We start from the raw sequence: 9474 nt of genomic DNA, 5'->3' as shown, positions 1-9474 counted from the left end.
TCGGTATTAGGAACATATGTGTAGCATGCATCTTTTCGGTGAGACGTTCATTCCGACGACGTGTGTACTTCACAAATACTTTAACAGAGTGCTATACGTATTTCGATTTTCGAATGGTGTTTGGTAGCCTATAGTATCTGTTCGTACATAAGCATAATTATTTTATAAACATTTATTCAAATTCTGACAAAATTGATACAACCACAAACATTCACAAATCATTTTATAGTTAAAAACGTATTAAATGTTTGATATGCATTTTTTATAGCTTGCACATGAAACATAATACAAGGTTAAACTATTTAACAATTGAATTTTCGTGTGCAATCATTGTCGAGATAATTGTAATTAATTATAATTATAATTTCATAACATTGAATTTTTTATTTATTTGTTTATTTGAAGTTAATTATTAGTACTTGTGAATCATATTCTTCTTTGGTTTTTAGATAAAATGCATAAGACGGTTTTTATTGTAGACTTATGCATCGCATTCTGCTTAATGTGATTTCTCTGGCTTTTAGCATCAGACGTTTATTGAAATGATATCACAAATAGATCCAAACCAAATCTTATAGGTATTTATAATGATTAATTGACTTAATATTAAAATCACTGTTACGTATCGATATTAATATTATATTAATTCGTAATATGGATATTGTTATCAGCCTAGCCGGTCTAGGATACCAACAGTTCCTTTTTGTTTTCATATAGTCAGTCGATAAAATCATTCTAAAGTGTAGACTTTATCAGGATTACAGGCTTGTCGGCAAGGTACATCTTTTAAATATTTTGTTTGGGTATCCAATATTGTGTTGTAAATAACCCTCTTAAATTACACCATTTATATAGATATAATAATTTGTATGTACTCAAAAATTAATAATTTGCGCCAATTTTTTTTTGGTGCCAAATTTTTTAAAATGCTTAAAATTGAGGATTTAAAAAAAAAATGTAAAAAAATGGGTTCCCGGTAAAGTAGAAATCTTCCCAAAATAAATATAAAACGAATAATTTATAGCATGTCGTTGTGGAAAAATACATTTTTTGCATAGTCCCACCTGTCCTTATTAGACATTTGTGACGACGATAATGATGAGAACCGCGATAATGACAGTGGCGATGACAACGCTCCGGGATATACTTTTTTTAAATTTATTAAACATTTAAAATTTTAAAAATTATAATAAATTAAAACAATTAAACGTATTACACGAACATGTGACAATTATTGTCAAAATTACATAAACTAAGTACTTACATAACCTCAATACTTCATTAATTAAATTATTATTAATTAATTACACAAATTTAAACTAATAAATAGGTATTATTATCTGATATCTCAGATACAATCACTATTGTCTATACTAAGGGTTAGGTCGATCAATCTATTGTTACCACTGGTTGGCAGTTGCCGTTGTAATATAATATTATTCATTATACTGATTACAAAAAAATGCAAGAAATCTTAGTGGCTGAATGGGTTTTTTGAACGTGTGTTCCTCTTTTAACAGCAATGTAGCGATACCCACCGCACCACGGCACAAGCTTTGAATATTGGAACAACATAAGCACTATTTAACCGAAATGATCAAACTTCAATAGGCTGTAACTTCTTAACTAATGATCTGCCCAAATTTTCGTTTGCACCATTGATTTCAGTATTAAAAAATACATAAGATTCCATGCATATGAAAAAATCCGAAATTTTGTGTGCCCGGTAAAGTAGAAATATACCTCGCTGTTCTAGGTTAAAAAAACAATTTAACTCTCCTACAACTTTTTCTGAAACTTTTTTATATGAATAAAAGTTAATGACTCATTAAAATTTGAATACAAGTAGTATAGTACTAAACCAATGTTTTTTAATGGGTGGTACCCATTCGCGTCAAAAAAAAAAAAATAATTCGTTTTGGGTATAGTCCTTTTGCGCCAAAATAAAAAAAAGGTATGTTTTTTCTTGTGTACACATTTTACATTATCAATGGATAACGTCTTCAATCACCTACAACTTCACCTACTATGTATGTACACTCTATCCATCTTCTTATTAAAACTATATGAAACAAATTTTGATTTAACTTATCACTAACAAAAAAAAAAATAAAATAAAATAAAAAATAAAATATTTCAGGATAAAAAAATTATAAAATTTAAAATATATATAATTTACATAGAAAAAACTTTCATGATTTTAACGGACAAATGTAAATTGAGCACAAAGAAGGTAAATTGTGCCCGGTACTTTTTAGGTATTAATTGTTATATATCAGTTTATATTTTATAACTGTCTACTAAAAAGTCGCTAGTTGCTTAGTTTGCTTGAAATAAATAAATTAGTTGATAAAAACTGAAAAATTAATTTTTTTTTTTAAATTAGGTTAATTTCTACAGTAGATCAGGGGTCGGCAATCCGCGGCCCGCAAAGCAATTTTTGATGGCCCGCACAAAGGTGGTTAATTTTTGTGTTTTACTTTTGTTCAATAACATTTTTCATATAATTCTTTTTCCTTTATAAATAAAATCTAATCTAACCGTTTCATAATAGCAATACAATTATAAGTATTATATCATAATATATAATTTTTTTTTTAATGTGGCCCTTGATGAACAATTGAAAAAAAAATGGCCCGTGTGGTTAAAAAGGTTGCCGACCCCTGCATTAGATGATAATAAAAAATCAGGTAAATTATGTAAAATCAAGTTAAGTTTTAATAATTTAATACAATTTTAAGTTTTATATCAATATAGTAATAAGACATCATATATACAAATTCAATCCTCGTAATAGTATTTTCGTTATATTTTTGAATAATTTATTCCAAATTTGATTTTTTTTTTTTTTTTTTTTGATTTGGTGTATCAAAACTTGTAAGGTTCATTTATATTTTATTTTACTAATTTTTTTGTAAATTTCAAATTATAACTTTAATATTTTATTCATAAAATTATAAATATGAGGATGAGGATTATAAAAGCTTATATTGTTATTTACCGTATAAATTAACCAAACTTTAAAAAAAATAAATACACCAAATTTTATACTTGAAAAATATAAAGCGCAATTTACTATACCTTTTTTAGATACCTATTAAAAAGTACGGATATAATTTACTTCACTATTTTTAATACCTGTTCAGTTAACTGTTTACTATTTTACCAAATATTAAACACGGGTCATTCTAAAATAATCATTGTCTATTGAAACGGCGTTGTTATTATATATTTTTTATTAAAATAATACTACCTAAAAGCGGTTCTTTTGATAAATGTATGCTATCCAGCACAAATCTCAAGTAAATAATAGTAACAGTAATTTTTACATATATCGTTATAATATAATTACAATTAAATACTTATTGTAAAAATATAGTCAAAAATAATTTAAATTATGAAAAATATATATAAATTATATAATTATCGAAACAATAAATGTTCAAGTAGAAACTATTAGTTGTTATATACTTTTAACACAACTTACTAATTATTATAGTTCGCGACACGAAAAGTGGCCGATGACCGTCGCGATCCTAGCGGCCATTTCGCCTCAGTGGTTCATAATGTAATTAAATTAATTATCACGTTTTTTTGAATTAATCATTTTTAACTGCAACCCCGGTGACGGGTAGATGATGGTGTAGGTTGAGAACCAATGGCTAACAGGTAGGGAAGCCGCAACGGGTCGCGGTACAAATCGGCCACTTTTCGTGTCGCGGACTATAACTCTGTACCTATGTTACTAAATTATATTATTTTCTATCAAACAAAATAAATAGTACAAGAATTATTATCTAAAATTATAATTTGTATTATTGTTAAAATCAGTATCGTTTTCAGGAATTTTAAGGGGGGGAGGGGGTTCCACCTTTTTTAATGTAATATTTTAATCAATAAATATTTCTAATATATCATTATGTATTAAAATGTAAAAACTATAAGTAATAATTATAAAACAAAGTCTAGTTTGCGTGGTTTTTTGGTGAGTTCGTCAAGGACTTCTTCAGCTGAAAGTGGTATATCAGTGTGAACAGCCAACATTGTCAGTCCATTAAGTCAAAATAATGCACAATGATACCTAAATTATTATTATTATGACTGATACGGAGGAAATTATACCTAATCAATTGTTGAGAAAAAAACTCAAAAATTGAAAAATGCAAAATAATTATAATTACCTATGTATATGTAAATCGTTAATACTTATTATATATTTGTCAAGTGCCAAGAGGGGGGTTTGAACCCCCTACCCCCCCCCCCCCACCACCACCACCCTTTATCACGTCACTGGTTAAAATTAGTATATTCTAGCTATAGTTGATGACGAAAATAAAAACTGTCAATAATGGTTATTCGTATGATATTATTTATTAATTATTATAATCTATTAAAAAATTAATTGTTTAAAATTAAATTTTAATGTTAGCCGCGGCCCGCGTTATTATTATTTCAAGATGATTAGATGGTAAATTTCCGACAAGTCATCATAACATTCACAACATAGTAATATTATTGCCTAATTTTTATAATTTTTCATCGAAAATATCCTTATATACCTAATTATAAAGTACTTACATAATACAGGGTCCGGCAGTGAAACCGGATGATTTGAGGTGGAGGATAGAAGGTCGTAATATGGTGGGCGGTACGTTGTATGACAATCATCGTTATCACCATCACGGTCTACCATTTAGTAACAATGAATAGGTGGACAGGTGAATCATTTCCATAAATATGCTGCGAGAGGTCATGCAAAACTTTAAATTCCGCCTACAAGAATGCATAAACAACAATGGAGGTCATTTGGCAAACGTAGTACATAAAAAATAGTATTTTTTTGTATTGAACATAAAACTGTAACTCTTATACTTTATATTTATATTTATATTAAAATTAATTCATTCATTAAATAGTAATTAAGTATTGAAATCATCCTGTTTCACTGCCGGACCCTGTATAATTATTATTATATTGCACATTAAAAAGAGTTAATTACCTATATTGACTTGGTGCATAATATATTATTTATATTATAATGTATTTGGAAGTCAATTTCATCGTTGATGGCAGTCATTGTGAGTTCATTACCACAGGGTTAGTGTTTTTTTTTTTTTTTTAATGCACATTTTGGGGTGTATTGCGTTTGACATTGAAAGGGTTGTAACAGGGGATAGCTAATTTTTTTTAGTATTTTATTTTTTCTTATCGAACTTTCCTCTCTTGTTTTGTGAAATTTATATAATGTTTATAAATTTGTTTATAAAATTTATAATATCATCATTGTCATTAGCATAAAATCCTTTTCAGTTAAAAAAATAAATACAGTTCAGTTGTCAAAGGATATGTTCTACTTTCCACCATTCACTATGACATTATGATACTATAAATACTATCTATGAATAGTGATTTTTTTTCTAATATCGAGTTTTTCATGTTATCTCTTTGTGACAAATTTTTCAAATCTTAAATCATTTAAAAAGCTTCACTATGATTATGTAATTTAATTAAACCAATGATTTTTTTTTCTGTAATTAAAGATACTGAAAGCTATAAAACATACACACACACACACACACATAATTTATTATAAAACACCATAATAATATTTATATTTTTAGATTATAATATAGGTGTAGGAGTATTATGATGTATATTTTAGACGTGTGTATCATCTTACGTTTATTCTTTATTTTAACGGAGTTTCGCTTTTGATTTTTCAATAACATTTATAAAATTAATTTTTCAGCCTATTATATTATATTTGTGTTCTGAACATTTTACGTTTTATTGTTTGCTATGTGTGTTGCTGTCGAGTCTTTGGGAATTATATTCAGTATATCGTGTAATCTAAAAAGGTATTTACACTGTACAATGCATGTTATAATACAATTTCATAAAAAATTGTTTTTTATAATTTAGTAAATTAGAAAGACATAGTCATTCTTTTAGTGATTTACATAAGTACTAATTTAAAAAAAAAAAAAAATTTTAAACTAAGTCAAGTTAATATTTTCTTCTATATTAAATTTTAACTTATCGATCTTGACATCTTATGCTCTTTTAAGTTAACTTAACTTCAATTAAATATTTTCATTAACTTGCCCACCTTTGATTATATGAAAAGTATATTAATATTGTTTGGAGTAAATTTTTTAATCATGTTTTTAGTGTGTTAATTCCTCATTTTGATGGCCATTTTTACCTAATAAGTGTGTAAGTCTTTTGTACCTATCAATGTAAATGACAAACGAATCGTACTTACTTAGCTATTCAGCTGTAATTTATCCAGATTGTAAATTCTAGACCGTTGTTATAATTATGACCAAATAAATAATTCCAAATTGGTTGGTGTAGGCTTGAATTATATCGATTAAAGTGGAAGGAGCTAACTTTACATACATCATTAAACGTCATCTGCAATTTAATAGCAAATATCATAAAAATTTTTTCCAATTTTAATTTTTTAAATAACTATAATTTTAATTAACTTATCGCGTTGTTATGATTTTATTTATTTAGTCAAGCGATCCACTTCCCAAAGATTTTTTTCCTTATTAATTTTCCACACCAAAAGTTATGATATTTTTTAGTGGTTTTAAAAACATTTCTCACTTTATTCTAATATACTTTTAATTTTTATATTGTCTCACGTTTGTGAATTTAACTTAATATTTAACGATTTTAAGGATATTTTATGTATAATATATTTTCCTTGCGCTATCTGGTGGTTCCTGTTGGTAACTTGTCATCAAATGATAAAAACTGTTTAAATTCTAGAATGCGGTGATGTAGGTACTATTCAGTAACTTAATCGATAAAAAGTACATTTTTACTTTTTTTTTTTTTTTAGATGACAAATCTACATTATTAGTATTAACTGTTCTATAAATAGCTATTACCTAATTTATGCAACTTGATATATACAAAATATTCTTTTAAAAATAAATAAAAATATAATAATACAACGATTTACACTGATGATATTTTGGTGTGCTAAAATTGACTTTATCCTTCTATTTAATGTAAGCAGTAACACAAAATAAATGTAAATATATTATAACAATATAATTATTTATTTGAGATTTAATAATATTAGTAGAATGGTATTATTTTTTTAACTATAAATTACACATATTCTATTGTAGGTACATATATTTTCTTTTTATAGTTTATTTTTTTTTAATTATTTAATCTTTAAGAAAATAATGATTATACCATTATTATATATTGTATTGGTTATACTACAATAATAGGAAAATTAAACATTTTTATTATTTAAATATTATGTCTAGGTACCTATACATAAATCTCTAATTGTTAGTCTAATTATTTAAGGTATATATTATACCGATCTATAACGATAAGTATATTATTTTATATTTTTTTTTTTTGTTTGTTTGTTTGTATAATATTTTTTATAATTCTTTTATTTTTATTATTTATATGATTAATTAACATTTATTTTTCTAAGTATGTGTTTGTAACTATTAAGTAATTGGTAGTAGGTACTAATCAGGTATCCGTTTTATTCAATAATAAATTAAACTGATATGTCTAATTAACAATAAATATCTTTTCTACTTGCATATTAAATTTCATATTCTAATTTAGTTAGAGACCGTAGTGTTAACTTCAAATCGCACACTACTAAGCTTAACCAGAATTTAGCACTAATAAAAGTAATAGCGCCACAAACAATCAAGCAATTGTGGTCCGCTCTATTACCGACGCATCTACGTTGGGTTCCAAGTTCTAGGACCCTAAGTAGTATAATAGCGGTGCAATATAATCGCTCCCAACCAATTAGCACGATCGAGCCTGTTTTACCTTTTTACCTGTCCTAAACGCAACATAATTGCGCTCCAATATATATATATGCGTGTGTCTCTTATATACATATATACCAATGTTTCTGAATTGCGGGAAAATATCATTAGTTAGGATAAATAAAATGTATTAATTTTTAGTGCATATTTTTTTTTTTTAGTTTAATTTGTATGCATTTATATTTAAATCAAAAATTGTTAAATATTGTCAAAATATACATAGTTAAGATTCAAAACTTTCCGGCATGTAATAAAGTAGACGACTAAAAAAATTATAATTATACAAATAATTGCGTGTAGCAATACATAAAAATAATATAAAAAATTTGTTAAAAAAAAAAACTAATTAATATACAAATGATTTAAAAATATATATATAATACTATGAAAAGTTATAAAAGTTATAATTAATAAAATATATTAAATGTAGTGCATATTTTTGTGATTATCTCGAATTGTTTCGATTAATCGAGTGCACGTACTATAATACCTGGTTATACAAATTGGGAAACTAAGTCTAAGGAAAATTAAGTCCGATTTTTAAATAGTGTATTGGAAAATTGTTAGAATATATTAAATATGTGAATGTAATGTACATAATATTTATATACAAGGGACACGAATATATGTATAATGAAGCGCAATCGTATTGCGTTTTTTATAGGTAAAAAGGTAAAACGTGCCCTATCGTGCTAATTGGTTGGGCGCAATCGTGTTACAGCCGTAGACTAGATGGGTCCCTAATTTTTACAGTTACATAATGGTAATCAGACCTAATTTTTAATTATTAATTTATTTTCATAACTCATTAGTAGATTACTACAATATTCAATAATAATAATAATAATAATAATAATAATCATAAAAAATAAAATTATTGATAGAAACTGTATTGACAAAAATATGTTTTAACCGCATATAATCATTACGTATGGTAACTACGTAGTATAGACTCCTCGCTCACATTATACAGTTTGTAACCTATTGCGTACAGGGATATCCTATTTATGCATATATTATCTATAAGTAATTAATTTAAATATTACATATAATTATTCGTTTTTTGATGATCTTAATGGTCGAATACAAAGAAGAAGAAGAAGAATTCGTTTTTTTTTTTTTAAATAAATACCTATAATGTAGTACTCACTGAGTACTTAAATAAGCAAAGTGATTTTTTAGTAATACGTTTTTGGGATTACTTTTTTTTTTATATAATATTAAATGACTAGAAAACAAAAATTAATTTTATATATTCAGAAGTAGAATATTTTTTGAGAATTTTAATACATTTTGTGGAGTACAAAAAATTATTTCAATAAACGTTATTAATACTATTATAGAAAACGAGAATTTACCTTATAATGAAATATAAAAAAAATCAAAAGACAATTATTTAGGTCACCAGTAGATGTTCAAGTAGTAGTTGTGTACTAATAAATTTTATTACTATTATCTGTATTATATGAAACTCTAACAAGTCTAACACAACTGTTCCAAGGCGACCTGTTTATATAACATCGTATACGTATGTTGCACTTACAAACAGTTAGGATTACTTTTTATATACATTTATAACATTACGTTTATTCATACATTTTTAGAATGGTTATTTTCAACGAAACATTGTTCCCTTTAGCAGTAC

Source organism: Melanaphis sacchari, unplaced genomic scaffold (assembly GCF_002803265.2).
Source record: "Melanaphis sacchari strain LSU unplaced genomic scaffold, SCAv2.0 Contig130_pilon_pilon, whole genome shotgun sequence".
Lineage (NCBI taxonomy): Eukaryota > Metazoa > Arthropoda > Insecta > Hemiptera > Aphididae > Melanaphis > Melanaphis sacchari.
Note: the sequence above shows the minus strand (reverse complement) of the source record.